Consider the following 20,498-nt stretch of genomic DNA (forward strand, 5'->3'; position numbering starts at 1 on the left):
CCCCTTTTCTCTCTCTACCCCTTCTACTGTAAATCACTTCTTCCATTTGAATTATCTTGTCTTACCCCTCCTTTCCTCTTATATGTCATTTTGTATAACCCTGAGGATCGCCTTCCATTTCCATGCGATTCCCCTTCTCGTTTCCTTTCCCTCCCACCTCTCAACCCTGTTAATGAAAATCTTCGTCTCAAGCTCTTCGTCCCTACCCTGTCCTTGTTTCCTCCCCTTATATCAGAGGAGTCATTTGGTATTTGTTTTTTAAAGATTGACTAGCTTCACTTAGCATAATCTGCTCTAATGCCATCCATTTCCCTCCAAATTCTATGATTTTATCATTTTTAAATGCAGAGTAATACTCCATTGTGTATAAATGCCACATTTTTTTAATCCATTCATCTATTGAAGGGCATCTAGGCTGATTCCACAATCTTGCTATCGTGAATTGTGCTGCTATGAACATCGATGTAGCAGTGTCCCTGTAGCATGCTCTTATTAGGTCTTTAGGGAATAGACCGAGAAGGGGAATAGCTGGATCAAATGGTGGTTCCATTCCCAGCTTTCCAAGAAATCTCCATACTGCTTTCCAAATTGGCTGCACCAATTTGCAGTCCCACCAGCAATGAACAAGAGTGCCCTTTTCCCCACATCCTCTCCAGCACTTATTGTTGTTTGACTTCCTAATGGCTGCCAATCTTACTGGAGTGAGATGGTATCTTAGGGTAGTTTTGATTTGCATTTCTCTGACTGCTAGCGATGGTGAGCATTTTTTCATGTACTTATTGATTGATTGTATGTCCTCTTCTGAGAAGTGTCTGTTCAGGTCCTTTGCCCATTTATTGATTGGGTTACTTGTTGTCTTATTGTCTAATTTTTTGAGTTCTTTGTATATTCTGGTTATTAGGGCTCTATCTGAAGTGTGTGGAGTAAAGATTTGTTCCCAGGATGTAGGCTCCCTGTTTATCTCTCTTATTGTTTCTTTTGCTGAGAAAAAACTTTTTAGTTTGAGTAAGTCCCATTTGTTGATTCTAGTTGTTAACTCTTGCGCTATGGGTGTCCTATTGAGGAATTTGGAGCCTGCTCCCACAGTATGTAGATCATAACCAACTTTTTCTTCTATCAGATGCCGTGTCTCTGATTTAATATCAAGCTCCTTGATCCATTTTGAGTTAACTTTTGTGCAAGGCGAGAGATAGGGATTCAGATTCATTTTGATGCAAATGGATTTCCAGTTTTCCCAGCACCATTTGTTGAAGATGCTATCCTTCCTCCATTGCATGCTTTTAGCCCCTTTATCAAATATAAGATAGTTGTAGTTTTGTGGATTGGTTACTGTGTCCTCTATTCTATACCATTGGTCCACCCGCCTGTTTTGGTACCAGTACCATGCTGTTTTCGTTACTATTGCTCTGTAGTATAGTTTGAAGTCTGGTATCGCTATACCGCCTGATTCACACTTCCTGCTTAGTATTGTTTTTGCTATTCTGGGTCTTTTATTATTCCATATGAATTTCATGATTCTTTTATCTATTTCTACAAGAAATGCTGTTGGGATTTTGATTGGCATTGCATTGAACTTATAGAGAACTTTTGGTAATATCGCCATTTTGATGATGTTGGATCTGCCTATCCATGAGCAGGGTATATTTTTCCATCTTCTAAGGTCTTCTTCTATGTCTTTCTTTAGGGTTTTGTAATTTTCATTGTATAAATCTTTCACCTCTTTTGTTAGGTTGATTCCCAAGTATTTTATTTTTTGGGGGGATATTGTGAATGGAGTAGTTGTCCTCATTTCCGTTTCAGAGGATTTGTCGCTGATATACAGGAATGCCTTTGATTTATGCGTGTTGATCTTATATCCTGCCACTTTGCTGAATTCATTTATTAGCTCTAATAGCTTCTCTGTAGACCCTTTTGGGTCTGCTAGGTATAGAATCATATCATCTGCAAATAGTGATAATTTAAGTTCTTCTTTTCCAATTTTTATCCCTTTAATTTCTTTCGTCTGTCTAATTGCTCTTGCCAGTGTTTCGAGGACTATGTTGAACAGAAGTGGTGAGAGAGGGCATCCCTGTCTTGTACCAGATCTTAGAGGGAATGCCTTCAATTTTTCTCCATTCAGAATGATGCTGGCCTGTGGCTTATCATATATTGCTTTTACAATGTTGAGGTATGATCCTGTTATCCCTAATTTTTCTAGAGTTTTGAACATAAAGGGATGCTGTACTTTGTCGAATGCTTTTTCTGCGTCTATCGAGACTATCATATGGTTCTTATTTTTTAGTCTATTGATGTGGTGGATAACATTTATTGATTTCCGTATATTGAACCAGCCTTGCATCCCATGGATGAATCCTACTTGATCATGGTGTATAATTTTTTTGATATGTATTTGAATCCGGTTCGCCAGAATTTTATTGAGAATTTTTGCGTCAAGGTTCATTAGAGATATTGGTCTGTAGTTTTCTTTCTTTGAAGTGTCTTTGTCTGGTTTCGGAATCAGGGTGATGTTGGCCTCGTAGAATGAATTTGGAAGTTCTCCCTCTTTTTCTATTTCCTGAAATAGCTTGAAAAGTATTGGTGTTAGTTCCTCTTTAAAGGTTTTGTAAAACTCTGCTGTATACCCATCCGGTCCTGGGCTTTTCTTAGTTGGTAGTCTTTTGATGGTTTCTTCTATTTCTTCTATTGTTATTGGTCTGTTTAGGTTGTCTATATCCTCCTGGTTCAATCTGGGCAGATCGTAAGACTTAAGGAATTTATCTATGCCTTCACTATCTTCTATTTTATTGGAGTATAAGGCTTCAAAATAGTCTCTGATTATCTTCTGTATTTCTGAAGTGTCTGTTGTGATATTGCCTTTTTCATCCCGTATGCTAGTAATCTGGGTTCTCTCTCTTCTTCTCTTCGTTAGCATGGCTAAGGGTCTGTCAATTTTATTTATTTTTTCAAAGAACCAGCTTTTAGTTTTGTCAATTTTTTCAATTGTTTCTTTTGTTTCAATTTCATTAATTTCAGCTCTGATTTTGATTATTTCTTGCCTTCTACTTCTTTTGCTGTTGTTTTGCTCCTCTTTTTCTAGGATTTTGAGATGAAGTATGAGATCATTTATTTGTTGTTTTTTTCTTTTTTTGAGGAATGAACTCCAAGCAATGAATTTTCCTCTTAGGACTGCTTTCAATGTGTCCCATAGATTCCGATATGTTGTGTCCGTGTTTTCATTTAACTCTAGGAATTTTTTAATTTCCTCCTTGATGTCTTCAATAACCCATATGTCACTCAGCAACCTGTTGTTCATTCTCCAAGTGATGCTTGATTTTTCCTTTCTTCTTTTATCATTGATTTTCAGTTTCATTCCATTATGATCAGATAAGATGCATGGTATTATCTCTACCCCTTTATATTGTCTAAGAGTTGCCCTGTGACATAATATATGGTCTATTTTTGAGAAGGTTCCATGTGCTGCTGAAAAAAAAGTGTAACTACTTGATGTTGGGTGGTAAAGTCTATATATGTCAATTAAGTCTAGGTTATTAATTGTGTTGTTGAGTTCTATAGTTTCCTTGTTTAACTTTTGTTTGGAAGATCTGTCCAGTGGTGAGAGAGGTGTGTTGAAGTCTCCCATGATGATTGTATGGTGGTCTATCAGACTCTTGAACTTGAGAAGAGTTTGCTGGATGAACACCGCTGCACCATTATTTGGGGCATATATATTTATGATTGTTATGTCTTGTTGGTTTATGGTTCCCTTGAGCAGTATGAAGTGTCCTTCTTTATCCCTTTTGATTAGCTTTGGCTTGAAATCTATTTTATTAGATATGAGTATGGACACGCCTGCTTGTTTCCGCTGTCCATATGAGTGGTATGATTTTTCCCAACCTTTCACCTTCAGTCTATGGATATCTTTTTCTATCAGATGCGTCTCCTGTAGACAGCATATTGTTGGGTCTTGTTTTGTGATCCATTCTACTAGCCTGTGTCTCTTAATTGGTGAGTTTAAGCCATTGACATTTAGGGTTATTATTGAGATATGGTTTGTACTTCTATCCATATTTGTTTGTTAATGTTACTAAACCTGATTTGTTATCCTCTTTGACTACTTTCCCCCCTTTACTGTCCTACCTCCCATTGTTGGTTTTCAATGTTATTTTCCATTTCCTCTTCCTGCAATGTTTTGCCAAGGATTTTTTGAAGAGATGGTTTTCTAGCTGCGAATTCTTTTAACTTTTGTTTATCATGGAAGGTTTTAATTTCATCTTCTAACCTGAAGCTTAATTTTGCCGGATACACGATTCTTGGTTGGAACCCATTTTCTTTCAGTGTTTGAAATATGTTATTCCAGGATCTTCTAGCTTTCAGAGTCTGTGTTGAGAGATCAGCTGTTATCCTGATTGGTTTACCCCTAAATGTAATCTGCTTCCTTTCCCTTGTAGCTTTTAAAATTCTTTCCTTATTCTGTATGTTGGACATCTTCACTATAATGTGTCTAGGTGTGGATCTCTTATGGTTTTGTACATTCGGCGTCCTGTAGGCTTCTAGGATTTGGGATTCTGTCTCATTCTTCAAGTCTGGGAAGTTTTCTCGTATTATTTCATTGAATAGGCTGTGTATTCCTCTGGTTTGGAGCTCTGTGCCTTCCTGTATCCCAATGACTCTTAAATTTGGTCTTTTGATATTGTCCCATATTTCTTGGATGTTCTGTTCATGGTTTCTTAGCAGACTTGCTGAGCTGTCTATGTTCTTTTCCAGTTGAAATACTTTGTCTTCATTGTCTGATGTTCTCTCTTCTAAGTGATCTACTCTGCTGGTAGTATTCTCAATTGAGTTTTTAAGTTGGTTTATTTTTTCCTGCAATTCTAGTATTTCTATTTGTTTGTTTTTTATTTCCTCTATCTCCCTGTGAAATTGATCTTTTACTTCCTGGATTTGTTTGTCAATGTGATCTTTCATTATCTGATTTTGCTGTCTCATGTCTTCCTTGAGACTCCAGATCATCTGAAGCATGTATATCCTGATCTCTCTATCTGACATTCCATCTGTTGCACCTATTACCTCTTCTAAAGTTGAGTTGACCTGCATTGCCTGTGGTCCTTTCTTTCCTTGTCTTTTCATACTGCTGGCGTTTCTTTCTGCTTGGTGAAACTGTTGTGTTTTGAAATTTTCCCTCTATTTATTTATATTGCTCTTGTATAGTTGAATAATCACCCTTGCAGGGCATGTAGTGGCTGTGATCCTCCTCCAATTGGTGTGATCCGTCTACCACGCTGGGAGGCCCTAGGTCTGCTCTGCTGGTCGGTCAAAGGTCCGCCTACCCAGCAGGTACGAGGGGCACCTCTATCACTCCGCAGGTTGCTGGGCCTAACCTCCCGATGGGTCAAAGGTTCCCCTAGCTTGCAGGGGGCTGCTCCCGGAGCGAGAGCTAGGCCTCCCGGGGGAGCCTGGATGGTGGAGGCCGACTGCCGGTTCAGGCGGGGTGGGCCAAGCCGCACTGGGTGCCGGCGGCTTGCAAACGCGGCTGGTATCAGCAGGACTTAACTCCTGCACCCGCTGCGGGGGCACCTTTATCGCCGAGTAGCTGCGGTCGCGTGGTTGGGACCCGGGCGGGTGGGGCCGCTTCTCCCAGGGCGAGAGCTGGGCCTCCCGGGGGAGCCCGTATGGCGGAGGACTGCCGGTTCAGGCGGGGCGGGCCAAGCCGCTCCGGGATCCCGCGGGTTGCAAAGGTGGCTGGCGTCTGCAGGACTTAACTTCTGCACCCGCCGCCGGTTCGGGCGGGGCGGGCCAAGCCGCTCAGGGTTCCCGCGAGTTGCAAAGGTGGCTGGCGTCTGCAGGACTTAACTTCTGCACCCACCACGAGGGCACCTTTATTGCCGAGTAGCTGTGGCTGCCTGGTTAGGAACCGGGCGGGTGGGGCCGCTTTTCCCTGGGCGACAGCTAGGCCTCCCGGGGGAGCCCGTATGGTGGAGGACTGCCGGTTCGGGCGGGGCTGGCCAAGCCGCTCAGGGATCCCGCGGGTTGCAAAGGCGGTTGGCGTCTGCAGGACTTAACTTCTGCACCCGCCGCCGCTTGGGCAGGGCGGGCCAAGCCGCTCAGGGTTCCCGCGGGTTGCAAAGGCGGCTGGCGTCTGCAGGATTTAACTTCTGCACCCGCCACGTGGGCACCTTTATTGCCGAGTAGCTGTGGCTGCCTGGTTAGGAACCGGGCGGGTGGGGCCGCTTTTCCCAGGGCGAGAGTTAGGCCTCCCGGGGGAGCCTGTATGTCGGAGGACTGCCGGTTCCGGCGGGGCGGGCCAAGCCACTCAGGGATCCCGCGGGTTGCAAAGGTGGCTGGCGTCTGCAGGACTTAACTTCTGCACCCACCAGGAGGGCACCTTTATCTCCAAGTAGCTGAGGCCACCTGGTTAGAAACTGGGCGGGTGGGGCCGCTTCTCCCGGGGCGAAAGCTAGGCCTCCCGGGGGAGCCCGTATGGCGGAGGACTGCCGGTTCGGGCGGGGCGGGCCAAGCCGCCCAGGGATCCCGCGGGTTGCAAAGGTGGCTGGCGTCTGCAGGACTTAACTTCTGCACCCGCCACGTGGGCACCTTTATTGCCGAGTAGCTGTGGCTGCCTGGTTAGGAACCTGGCGGGTGGGGCCGCTTTTCCCAGGGCGAGAGCTAGGCCTCCTGGGGGAGCCTGTATGTCGGAGGACTGCCGGTTCCGGCGGGGCGGGCCAAGCCACTCAGGGATCCCGCGGGTTGCAAAGGTGGCTGGCGTCTGCAGGACTTAACTTCTGCACCCACCACGAGGGCACCTTTATCTCCAAGTAGCTGAGGCCACCTGGTTAGAAACCGGGCGGGTGGGGCCGCTTCTCCCGGGGCGAGAGCTAGGCCTCCCGGGGGAGCCCGTATGGCGGAGGACTGCCGGTTCGGGCGGGGCGGGCCAAGCCGCCCAGGGATCCCGCGGGTTGCAAAGGCGGTTGGCGTCCGCAGGACTTAACTTCTGCACCCGCCGGTTCGGGCGGGGCGGGCTAAGCCGCTCAGGGTTCCCGCGGGTTGCAAAGGCGGCTGGCATCTACAGGACTTAACTTCTGCACCCGCCACGTGGGCACCTTTATTGCCGAGTAGCTGTGGCTGCCTGGTTAGGAACCTGGCGGGTGGGGCCGCTTCTCCCAGGGCGAGAGCTAGGCCTCCCGGGGGAGCCCGTATGGCGGAGGACTGCCGGTTCGGGCGGGGCGGGCCAAGCCACTCAGGGTTCCCGGGGGTTGCAAAGGTGGCTGGCGTCTACAGGACTTAACTTCTGCACCCGCCACGTGGGCACCTTTATCGCTGAGTAGCTGTGGCTGCCAGGTTAGGAAGCGGGCGGGTGGGGCCGCTTCTCCCAGGGCGAGAGCTAGGCCTCCAGGGGGAGCCGCCTGCGGGAGCGGCTGATGGTTGGGGGACTAGACCTCTGTGCCCGCGTGGCCTTCCAAGATCCACTTCTCTGGGGCAACCTGTCACTTCGAGTAAACCTACCAGTTCACGGCAGCTCTCCTCTTAAGGAAGTTATGGTAGAAGTTCCTCCGTAGCTAGGCTGCAGCTGTTTCGATGAGTCTTTCATATCCCGTTAAAGTGGAGACGTTGGAGACGCTGCTTCCTCGCCGGCCGCCATGTTGGATCTAGATATTTAATTTATCTAATTTATTTATGCTGTGAGAGGGACATGAGCTTTTGGAGATAAGTGGTAATGTTCTGGTGTTGGCATTTAGTCTCCCTCAAAGGCTCTCTTGTTAAACATCTGGTTCCCAGCTGATGGCACTATTGGGAGGTGTTGGAACCTTTTAGAAAGTGGGGCCCAGTTGTTAAAAATTAGTTCATTGGGGATGTGCCCCTGATGGGGTACTGGGACCCTAATGCACTTCTGTCTCTGTTCCTCTTTGCTTCCCAGCAGTCATGAGATAATCAGTTTTCCTCTGCCCCACACTCTCTGCCAGGTGTTCTGCTTTGATGCCCGTCCAGAGGTAAGAGGGCCAAGTGACCATGACTGTAACCTCTGAAATCATGAGCCAAAATAAATCTCTGTTCCTTTGAATGTGTTGATCTCAGGTATATTATCACAGGTTGAAAGTTATTAGGACGGTTCCCGTTCAAAACACAAGAGGTACCAAACCTTTCCTCTAACCAGATTCACCTCTTTTGTCTGAATGTAGCATGGAAAAGCTGATAATTTACTCACTCATATTTTGAGCAACAAACATGCCAGTAATGTTTCCAGATTAGAATTTGGGCATGTAAGGATGCCAATGGCCTCTTATATAAGAACACTGAAGACCCCATTCAGAAATTGGAGCTGACGTGGCTAAAGGGGGAACCCAGGTGAACAAGCCCAGCCCTGGCATTGGAACACACATTGCACAATGGTCTGGCCTTCCAGCTAGAAGACATCTATCTGGGCTGACAGTGGATATTCAAAAGAGTCTATTTGGGGGATCCTCTCTTTTAGATACCCCTTAAGTGTCCCAGAGGACCTTCATCTCCAGAGGCATTATCTGAGAGTATTGTCTTCATATTTGAAGGGTTTTCCTCTGTATTGAACAGTTATTGAGTGGCTGGAAAGTACCTTTCAGTTTTGTAGGAGGAAATGTGCTCTCTCCTTTGTACTTTTATAACACCAAGGTATGTGCCTGAAGTCTGCTTCTTCACCCCTCCACCTCTGTGTGCAGGGCCCACAAAATCAATATCATTGAACAAAGGCTAATTGGATGTATAAATGTTCAGATTATGTAAGTGGTGTCTGTGTGTTTGTGTGTGTGTGTGCGTATGTGTATGAACTTGTGCCTGTAGCACCAGGACTTTGTATTCTCGTGTGTTTCATGTGTATAGGTATGGAAAGGATATTAAACAGGATACCATGAATTATCTTGTGTGTGAGTGTTTGACTGTTGTGTGTAAAGATTGTGTTTGAGTGATTTCTTTGGTTAATGTTGGCTGAGTACCTTTTGGCAGGACGTGTGTTTAGGGTTTTAGTGCTGCTTCTGTAGGTGTTGTTGGCATTGTGGACTGTTGTGAACATGAGTGCATGCATTTGAGAAGAGCTAGGATATTGTCTTACCATTCTGTGTTAGATCTGTGCATTTTCAGGTTTTAGAATGTATATGTATATTCATGGTGTCTAGGTGAGAATTTAGGGACATAGTCTTTGGTGTACAGAGATTTGGAGAGAATGGAATCATTGGGTATCTTGGGGTGTTAGGAGTTATGTATATGTGGCCCATGGATGTGTACAGATTCTGTTGATAATGTCTCAAGATGGACTGCCATGTATGTTCTTATTTAGGGCTTTGAGGTGATCCTGTTGTACTTGGGAATGGAGGGGTATTCTTTGTGAGTATGTAGGAGGAGTTAGCAGTGTCTGTGTGTGTCTGAGATTTGCTGAACATCAAATTCTGAGGCTCTCTGTGTATGTGAAAGTTTTCAACTTACAGGTGATTGTATATGTTTTTATTTGAGAATAGAAATTGATGTCATATATTAATAAGTATATTTGTTTGGTCCGAGTCTATTCATTTATTGAGGGAAGGTTTGTGTGATTGCATTTTGGGTGATTCTGACTGCTGTGTGTTTTTCTGGGGTGTGAGAACATATGTATCTGAAGTACACCAAATATTCCCACCCAAAGACCATTGCCATAATTAAGCTTCTCCTCTTGTCAGATCAGCAGCATGTCTGCTGAGGTTATTGTGGTTGGTAGCTTCCTCATTCTTGTAAATGCCAGGTTTGCACACAAAAGGTATGACAAAGTTAAAGTCTGTAAACTTGCTGTATAAAAGACATCATCTCTCTCTCTCTCTCTCTCTCTCTTTTTGGTATAATTTTCTGAAACCTATGTCTGGCCTAGAGGATGGAATGAGAAGCACTTGTCAAGTGAATCTTCGAATCTTCAAGCCCCCTTTCCCCTCATGGGATGTAAAACTCAAAATATTTCCAAAATATCTGTCCAGAGAATGATTCAGGCACAAGCCACACTCTGGACGAGTCAACTGCAGCCAATAAACATGCTTTCTGAAAATGCCTCTGGTGTCCAGCTTCTTCTGTCCTACTTCATATCTATTTCAAGTGTTTCTTGGAGGTGACTGGAATATGAGACTTTGTAAGGAAGGTTATTGATCATAATTGTTAGGATTTTGCTGTGTATTTGTTTTAATTTGGGCATGAGGAACTCTGGGTTTACAATCAGGATGATAGGAAATTTATGCAATTGAGGATTTTCAGAGTTCCACAGTGTTGTGTGCTGTTGACTGTGTATATCAGGAAGTATGAGCAGTTCTCTACATACCCATTAATAATGAGAGAGTGGCTACATGTACATTGGGTCTGTGGGAGTACTGTGGATTTGTAGATTCAGACAGACATGTGTGTTCTCAAGACTGTCTAATCTAGGACTGTGGGTGTATTTAGGAAGTGTGATGGCTAAATATTCATTCTCCAACTGTATATGAGTGGTGTGTGTTTCTGCTGAGGGAATGTAGGAGTTATATTTATATGGGAATACAAGTTAGGAGGCTTGGGTATTGACAGTGTATATGGGTTATTTATGACATGGTGGGACTTGTGGTTAATCATTAAGAGGAGTATTTAAATGGAGTATTTTTATGAATACTTTTTGGTATTCACAAAATTTTGAATACTTTCTTGGTTTGGGAAGGATGTGAGATTAGAGAGTGCAGGGATAAAATATGTGTATTAGGGCCACACATATGTTATGTATGTATTTGGGAAATGATGAGTAGATTGTAGTTGACATCTTTGTTATGTACATTTGGAGAGGGTTGTGAAAATTTATTTGTGTTTGGGACTTGGTGTTTGCACATGAAGTGATTCTGGGGATATAGAGTCATGTTTGTGTGTGTATGTTGGTGGTTATGCCTGTGTCCTTTAGGGTTATGGTTGTCACATTTTTATAATCAGAATGTATCAAGTTGCATTCAATCTTGGGGAAGTTCTAAGAGCTTTTATGTTGGGAAAGAAGCAATATTACTTACATTTATTGAGTGTGTATTTCTGTTGAGAGAATAGAGTCTGTGAGATTTTACAGAGGATTTAGGATTTTTTTATATGACTTCTGGTAAAAAGTAGGGTTTTGTGTGTGTGTTTTTGTAAGTTGTGTTTATGTATGTGTGCATACTCAGGGTTTGGTGATATCATGTGCATGTCTTCAGGAAGTTAGAGTATATAGGAAGGTAAAAGCCTGCATTTGGAAAAGTATACATTAAAGTCGCATGCCTGTCAGTATGTGGGTAATAACAGGCATGTACATTTGGGGTTATGCATCAAGTATATTTTTTGGAAAGGGAGGGGTGATTCATGTATTCAGAGAAGGCAGATAAGGGCTATTTATGCATCTGTGGTTGGTGGGATTGCAATGAGTTGTGGGTCATGCACCCATTTACAATATTTGCTTTGGGAGGGGTTGTAATGAGTGTGCATCCTCACATGTATGTGCCTCAGCAAGGGGTGTGTGCCCAGGTCTCTGTGGTTGGGTGGCATGTGTGTGCATCTGTGGCTATAAGGGGTGGCAGGAGCACATTGGTGATGGCAAGCCTTTCCTACGTGCACTGACTCTTGTTCCTGTTGATCTGGAGATCAAAAGTGATTTCTGCTTTCTCATCTTTATCTGACATCTATCTGCATTAGTTGTGGTGTTGGGTGGAGGTGGATGTGCTTCTTGTGCTTGAGTGGGGCTGGCTTCCATGATCCTGTGCTGGTGGATGGAAGCTGTCCTGGGATGCTGGATGGAAACTGATCAGGGATGATCCCTCAGGAGTGTTGGGGGGAGCTTTTCCTCCAAGATGTGAGATATGGCCATTCCTCTCCAGAATGGCTCAAAGGGACTGACTCTGGAAGGAAACTTCCAGGAGTTTCATAGATCCAAGGACAATTGCTGAGAGAGTTGTTTGTTTGTCCACCTGTTGCATCCTCCCTTGAAATTTTCCCTCTGCCAAGACAAAGACCAAGACCCTAAGCACAAGTCTCCACAGAACCCTCCAAGCCTGGCAGTGTCCTTAGCCCATGTGTGTACATGACTGACTTCATGGTGTGCATGCTCTGGCAACTCCATGAGCTCTTTCATTATTACACAGTCACACCTCAGTCACATAAGAGAGGAGTTAAAAACTGATTGTAAAATGATACTTGCTTTAAATTTTCCTAAGGAGCTACCCTCATTGTATTCCTCATTTCTTGGCATGACCAAGTGAGTGATCCCTCCTTTCAACCTGAATGATCCTTTCACATTTCTACTCATGGAGAACTTCCTTCTGATCAGTTCTACAGTGGAGAACTTTCTTGGTTTTTATTTGTGCAGAAACAAGTAAAAGGAGTTTAATTTTTTTTCTAAGTTTCAAATATTCACAGCAAATTTTACCAGGTCAACTATTTGGGAAGGCATATTGGTGGTGTTCATTACACTAATTTTTCCATTCTTCTGAAACCAGCATGCAATCAGAGTACTTTTTTCATCTTGCAAAATTGAAGCTCATTTATTAGACAATAATCGTCAATTTCCCTCATGCCCTAAGAAATTACCATTTTCTTTTCTGTGTTATTTCAATTACTCTGTGTACTGTACTTCATATAAGTAGGATCATACAGTATGTGTTCTCAAGGTCCATCCCTGCTCTACTGTTGGCCAGGATTTCCTTCATTTTTCAAACCAAATCATATTCCATCATGTGCTACATGTAAAACATTCTTCCTTGGGATAGGCAAAGGGCATAATAGTGGAATGAAATTGACCAAACTGTCCTATATACATATATGAAGAGACCACAGTGAATTTCATCTTCATGAATATCTGTGAAGCTCAAGTTAAGAAAACTATAAATACATGGAAGGAAGACCAGTAGAGAAGAAAAAAGGAAACAGGGTCAGGGAGGAGGGGAGAGAATGGGCAAGTTCTGGGGTATAATTTCTCATTTTTCCAAGCATACATACCCCATTTGATTCAAATGTATGATATGTCAAGATGATTGTATTGTCATGAGCAACTAATAAAAAAAAGAATGGTCAAGTTCTGAAGCCTGAATTGAAACAAATTATATTCCATGCTTATGTATAATTATAATGCACAATGAAAAAAATGAAAATATTCCTCTTTAGTGGACCCTTGGTATAATAAATAATCCTGAAGTGATTAGAAGCATATAAATATCTCTTCAAAAGAAGTAGAATTGAAGGATCATTTGAATTACCTTTTGATAATTTGAGGAACCACCAATCAGTTTCCCATAGTTTCCCTGCACCACTTGGAATTCTAACCCACAGTGCACTAGGGTTCCAACTCCATCATATTCTCAGCAGCACTGTTTTTTTCTGTTTCTTTGATGGTAGCCCTCATCATGTGGGAAGCTGGATCTCATTGTGATTTTGATTTTTCCACTGATTATTGAGGTTGAACATCTGCCATGTGCTTCTCAGCTATTTGCATATCTTCTTTGAATAAACATCTGTGGAAGTCCTTTGCCCATGTTAATATTGGGTTGTTGCCTCTTTATATCATAACTTCTAATCACAAATATGATTTTTAAATGTTTTTTGCATTTAGTGGGTCATCTTTTTACTAAAGACTTGATGAATTAAGTTTTCAGGTTGATGTAGTTCAGTTTCTTTCTTTCATTTGGTGCCTGCACTTTTGATTTTCTGTCCAAAAAGCCACTGTCAAATCCATTGTCATGGACTTTTTCTCTTGTGTATTATGAATTTTATAGTTTCAGGTCTTAAATTTAAGTCCTCTATCCATGTTGAGTTAATTTTTGTCTGTGCTGTCAGATAAGGGCCCAACTTCCTTATTTGGTGTGTGGCTGTCTATTCAGTTTTCTCAACAGTATTTGTTGAAAAGACCATCCATTTCCATGGAATGGTGTTGTCAGAAATCACTTAAGAACTTCTGTGAGAGTGGTTGATTTTTTTATTTCTTTAATTTCTGAATGTTCTACCCTGTTTTATTAATCAACATTTTTATCTTTTGTGTTTACTCTGTTTGTATGACTGGTAACTTTACAGCAGGGAGTTTTGAAATTATGATGTGGTAGAATGCCAATGTTGTTCTTGTTCAGAATGTTTCAGGAGTTGTTTGCTTTCACATTCCATATCATTTTACGATAGAATTTAAAATTTTCACAGCAAAGAATCTCTGCATCATGTACAAGACTGGGATCCTAATTAGAATAAGATGTATTCCATGTTTGTTGAAGCCACAGCTGCAGCTCCTTATACACAACATTTAAAAATCATTCATATATTTTAGGGCACCTAGATTGGTTCCATAGTTTAGCTATTTGTGAATCAAGCTGCTGTGAACATTGATGTGGCTGTGTCACTGTAATATACAGATTTTAAGTTCTTTAGGTATACACCAAGGACTGGGTTAGCTGAATCAAATGATGGTTTTATTATAAGTTTTCTGGGGATTCTCCATACTGCTTTCCAGAGGGGCTTCACTAATTTGAAGTCCCACCAGGAATGTATCAGTGTACCTTTTGCTCTGCATCCTTGCCAACATTTATTGTTGCTTGTATTTGTGATAATTGCTGATTCTGATCAGAGTGAGATTAAATCTAAGTGTAGTTTTACTTTTCATTTCTCTACCTGCTAGAGATGTTGAACAATTTTTATATATTTGTTGACAATTTGTATATCTTCTTCTATGAACTGTTCAGTTCCTTTGCCCATTTATAATTTGGGTTATTGGTTTATTGTGCTAAGTTTTTTAGTTCTTTATATATCCTGGAGATTAATGCACTATCTGAGGTGCATGTGGTAAAGATTTTCTCCAATTTGGATAGGCTCTCTCTTCTTGTTTCCTTTGCTGTGAAGCAGATTTTTTAGTTTGATACACTCCCATTTATTAATTCTTGATTTTAATTCTTGTGTTTTAGAGTCTTTTGGAGGAATTCATCTCATAAGTGTACATGATGGAGATTTAGGCCTAATTTTACTATTGGTAGGTGATGAGTCTCTGGACTAATACTTAGGTCCTTTACTTTGAGTTGATTTTTGTGCAAGTTGAGAGACAAGGACCTAATGGTTTTCAATTTTCCCAGCACCATTTGTAGAAAAGCTATTTTTTTGTCCAATGTATATTTATGGTAACTTGTCTAATAGGAGATAACTGTATTTATGTGAGTTTGTCTCTGACTTCTGTTCCCTTGGTCTTCATATCTGTTTTCTTGCCAATACCATGCCATTTTCATTACTATCATTCTGTGGAATAGTTTAAGGTCTGGTATTTTGATGCTTCCTGCTTCACTCTTTCACTACAGATTGTGTTGGCTATTTTAAATCTCTTATTTTGTTCAAATAAATTTTGTGTTGCTTTTTCTAGTTCTATGAAGAATGCCATTGGGATTTTAATAGGAATTGCATGAAATATGTTTTACATTTTTTGTAGTGTGGCCATTTTGACAATACTAATTTTGCCTATCCATGATATGGGAGATCTTTCCATCTTCTTCTAAGATCTACTTTCTTTAATGTTCTGCAAATTTCATTTGTTAGATTTATTCCCAAATATTTTTTTTTCTTTGAGGCTATTGGGAAAGGGACAGTTTTCCTCATTTCTCTTTCAGTGGATTCATCACTGATGTATATAGGAACACAGTTCATTTATGGGTGTTAATTTCATACCATGTTACTTTGCTGAATCTAGTTAGGATTTCTAGAAGTTTTCTGGTGGAGATTTTTGGGTCCTCTAAATATAGAATCTTGTCATCATGAAACAGGGATAGTTTGAGCTCTCCCCGCCCCCATTCTTATCCCTTTAATGTCTTCCTTTTGTCTAATTGCTCTTGCTAGGTTTTCCAGGACTATGTTGAATAGAAGTGGTGAAAAAGCGCATTCCTGCCTTGCTCCAGTTTTTAAAGGCAAGGCTTTCATTCTTTCTCCATTTTAGAATGATTTTGGTCTTTGGTTTAGCATCTATAGCTTTTACAATGTTGAGCTATATTCCTACTATCCCTAGTTTTTCTAGATTAATGGATACTCTATTTTGTCAAATGCTTTTTCTGCATCTGTTGAGATGATCACGAGATTCTTTAAGTCTATTGATGTGGTGAATTATATTTGTTGATTTGGGTATGCTTGCCAACCTTACATCCCTGGGATGAACCCCACTTGATCATTGTGCACTATCTTTTTAATATGTTTTGTATGCAATTTGTCCATTTTTTGTTATTAGAGAATTTTTAATATTTGTTCTAATTACTAATACATGACAATGGAATGCATTTTGATGCATCATATTTAAGTGGAATATAACTTCTCATTCTTCTGGTTGTACATGAAGTAGGATTACACTGGTCATGCAATCATATATGCACATAGGATCATAATGTCATATTTATTGTATTATGCATCTGACTTCCATACCCCTCCTCTCCTTTCACTCTACTGTCTAATCCAGTGTACCTCTATTAATACCTACTTCCACCACCTTTATTGTGAATTGCAATCTGCACAAGAGAGAAAACATTTGGCCTTTGGTTATTTGGAATTGGCTTATTTTATTTGGCATAATATACTCCAGCCACATCCATTTACTGACAAATGTCATAATTTCATTTTTCTTTAAGGATGAGGAATATTCCATCATATGTGTGTATAACTATCACATTTTCTTCATGCATTCATCTGTTGAAGGGCACCTAATCTGATTCCATACTTTACCTATTGTGAATTGAGCTGCTATAAACATTAGTGTGGCTGTGTCACTGTAGTAATACTGATATAAACCTAGGAGTGGTTTAGTTGTGTCATAAACCTTTGGATTAAAACCTAGTAGTGGATAGCTGGGTCAAATGGTGGTTCATTCAATTTTCTGAGGAATCTTCATACTGCTTTCCAGAGTGGTTGCACCAATTTTCAGTCCCACCAGCAATATGCAAATTCTCACACATATTCTCATCAACATTTATTGTTGCTTATACTTTTGATAACTGGCATTCTAACTGGAGTGAGATTTCAATCTTAGAACTTACTCTAAGTTTTACTTATATTTCTCTAATTGTTAGAGGTATTCAACATTATATATATATATATATATATATATATATATATATATATAATTTGTTGACTGATTGCATTTCTTCTGTGAAGTCTCTCTTCAGTTCCTTAGTCCATTATTGATAAGATTATTTGGGTTTTTGGTGTTGGAATTTTGGCATTCTTTATATATTCTGGAGATTAATCATCTATCTGGGGTGCATGTAGTTAAAAAAAATTCTCCCCATTGTGTCAGCTGTCTCTTCATGTTATGTTTTCCTTTCCTTTATTGTTTGTAAAGGAAAGTTTCCTTTCCTTTTCTTTTACTTTGATTCCATCCCATTTATTGATTATTTACTTAAATACATTTTTTTAGTTGCAGATGGACATGATACATTATTTATTTATATTTTATGTTGTGCTGAGGTTTGAACCCAGTGCCTCACATATGACAGATGATCACTCTAACACTGAGCCACAACCCCAGCCCCCAATTATTAATTCTTGATTTTACTTCTTGTGCCTCAGGAGTCTTGTTAAGGAAATCAGTTCCTAAGGTGACATAGTGCAGATTTGGGCCTACTTTTTCTTCTCTTATTTGCAGGATGTCTGTTCAATTATTCACTTTGAGTTGAGTTTCATGCAGGATAAGATATAGGGGTTTCATTTCATTTTGCTACATATATATTTCCAGTATTCTAAGCACCATTAATTGAAGAGGCTCTCTTTTCTTCAATGGATGTTTTTGACACCTTCTTCTAGTGTGAGATAAATGTGGATTTCTCTCTGTATCCTCTATTCTGTACCATTGGTCTACAAGTCTACCATGTCATTTTTGTTACTATAGCTTTTTAGTATACTTTAAGGTCTGGTATTGTGATGCCTCCTGCTTCACTTTTCTTGCTAAGAATTGCTTTAACTATTCTGTGTCTCTTATTTTTCCAAGTAAATATGATTGCTTTTTTTTTCTTTCTGTGCAGAATGTCATTGGGATTTTAATAGGAATTGGATTAAATTTGTATAACATTTTTGGTAGCATAGCCATTTTGACAATACTAATTCTGCATTTGTTCTATACCATTGGTCTAGGTGTCAAAACCTTGCCATTTTATTACTATGGCTGTGTAGTATAGTTTAAGATCTAGTATCATGATGCCTTCCATTTCTCTCTTCTTGCTAAGGATTGCTTTGGCTACTCAGGGTCTCATTTTTCCAAGTGAATTTCATGATTGCTTTTTCTAATTCTATTAAGAATATAATTGGGATTTTAATAGGAATTGCATGAAATCTGTATAATAATTTTGGTAGTATGGTCATTTTGACAATATTACTTTTGCCTCTCCAAGAGCATGGAAGCCTTTCCATCTTCTAATATCTGCTTCAATTTCTTTCATTAGTGTTTTTTACTTTTCATTATAAAGGTCTTTCACCTCTTTTTAAAAAATTTATTCTCAATTATTTTGTTTTTTGAAGCCTTTGTGAATGGAACAGTTTTCATAATTTCTCTTTCAGTGGATTCATTACTGATTTACAACAGCGGATTTGATTTATGGGTGTCAATTTTATATTATACTACTTTGCTGAATTCATTTATGATTTCTAGAATTTTTCTGGCAGAAATTTTTGCATCTTCTAAAGATAGAATTATGTCATCAGCAAATACTGATAGAGTTCTTCTCCTATTCTTATTTCTTTAATTTATTTATTTTGTCACATGGCTCTGGCTGAAGTTTCCAGGACTGTGTTGAATAGGAGTGGTGAAAGAAGGCATTCTTGTCTTGTTCTAGTTTTCAGAGGCAACACTTTCAATTTTGGCTCATTTGATGACATTGGCCTTGGCCTTAGCTTATGTAGCTTGTACAATGTTGAGATATGTTCCTACTATCCTGAGTTTTAGTAGTGTTTTGAACATGAATCATTGATGTATTTTGTCAAATGATTTTTCAGTGTCTATTGACATGACCATATATGATTCTTGTTTTTAAGTCTACTGATACCATTAATTACACTTATTGATTTCTCTGTGTCAAAACAATATTTCATCCATGGGATGAACATCATGGTGCACTATTTTTAATGTTTTTATATGCAATTTGCCAGTTTTTTATTTTGAGAATTTTTGCATCTATGTTCATCAAGAATATTTATCTGAAGTTTTCTTTCCTTGATGTATGTGTCTTTGGTTTTGGTATCAGGGCGATGGTAGCCTCATATTTCCTATGATGTCTACTCTGGTCTTCATGGCAGTGACAGTAGTGACCATGGTCCCATATGGCATCTCTGTCAGTCCATTTCTCTTAGCAGCAGCATCAGGGAAAGGAGTTTGCAAGGATTTCACTTCATTGATTTCTATGTAAGGAAACTCTGCGGTGACAGAGCCCAGTGCTGAGCTGCTGAGGGTGAGCCCATTGATCAGAAAGAAGCTCTGCAGCCTGGAAGGCTGCTGCTTTGTCAGGTCCAGAGAGACAGTGGTCATGGCCAGCAGACTTTCAGAGGACTGCCTTCCCTCTGTAATCTGCAGGTGTAACTCCTTGGACTTGTTGTTCAGCTTGTAGGTGAACTCTTCCTCCCGAGTGAGGTGAGTAGAGTTCTTAGCTAGGGTGCTGGCAAACCTCTGGGTAGGATCATTCAGCTGGGCAATGCACATGGGGTTATACTACCTAAAGCACCAGGATCATTTAGCAGCAAGGCATGGATGTTCTTCACCAGTGGTTTTAGTTCATGGACCCTAGGAGGTTTAGGAGGACAGGCTTCCTGAGCAGTAGATAAAGTACGCTATAGATTCTGAGCTTCTTTCGTGTCTGTGGGCTTGGTGCTCAGAATCACTGACAGAGAGGCAGAACTCACCAGGTGCTTCAAAATAACTTTGAGGGCTTTGGATATTGCATTTGTCTCACCAACCTGGCCTTCCCCTAGTGCTCTGGGCTGGACCTTGATGGTTACTTCTGGCATGTGGATGTAGGACCTCCTAATCTGGATGTCTTCTTCCTATTCTTTCATGTGTAGCTCCAGTTGTAGGTAAACCAGGGAGAGCTGCATGTCATACAGCTGATATCCCAAGCTCAGCACTAAGGGCACTGTGCTGACCAGGAAATGAAGGGTCACTCACCATGTGACAGGCCACCATGTGACAGGCCACCACCTTCTGGGCTGACTGAACCACAATGGTGACTTTTCCAACTGCCAGCTCCTATAGCTGAGGCCACTGATCCTGCTGGAAGGAGAGCTTCAGGGGGCACCTTCTCCTTTTGGCCTCCTGGTTCAGCGTGATCACCCAGCCTGCCTGCCACTGGTCCCTCTAGCTCTTCAGCCTCAGGATCCAAGAAGGCAATGCATAGGATCCCAGGCACTGCTCCTCTTCCAGGTCTTCCCACAGCTGCGGCAGGGGTCAGGCCCTGGTCAGTGAGCCCTGCTGTCAGGTACATGCCTATCATGATCAGAGACTCCATGAAGAGCCAAATCAACGTAAACCACCGAACCTCATCATACCACCAGCCCAGCCAGCGATGCTGGCAAAT

The 20,498-nt window shown here is 41.1% G+C and overlaps 1 pseudogene; it reads right to left on the reverse strand.

The window, feature by feature from the left end:
• Window positions 1-19,171: 19,171 nt before the first annotated feature.
• LOC144251289 (C2 domain-containing protein 2 pseudogene) lies at window positions 19,172-20,019 on the reverse strand (annotated as a pseudogene).
• Between the last annotated feature and the right edge of the window lie 479 nt (window positions 20,020-20,498).

Source organism: Urocitellus parryii (genome assembly GCF_045843805.1).
Source record: "Urocitellus parryii isolate mUroPar1 chromosome 13 unlocalized genomic scaffold, mUroPar1.hap1 SUPER_13_unloc_1, whole genome shotgun sequence".
Taxonomy (NCBI): domain Eukaryota; kingdom Metazoa; phylum Chordata; class Mammalia; order Rodentia; family Sciuridae; genus Urocitellus; species Urocitellus parryii.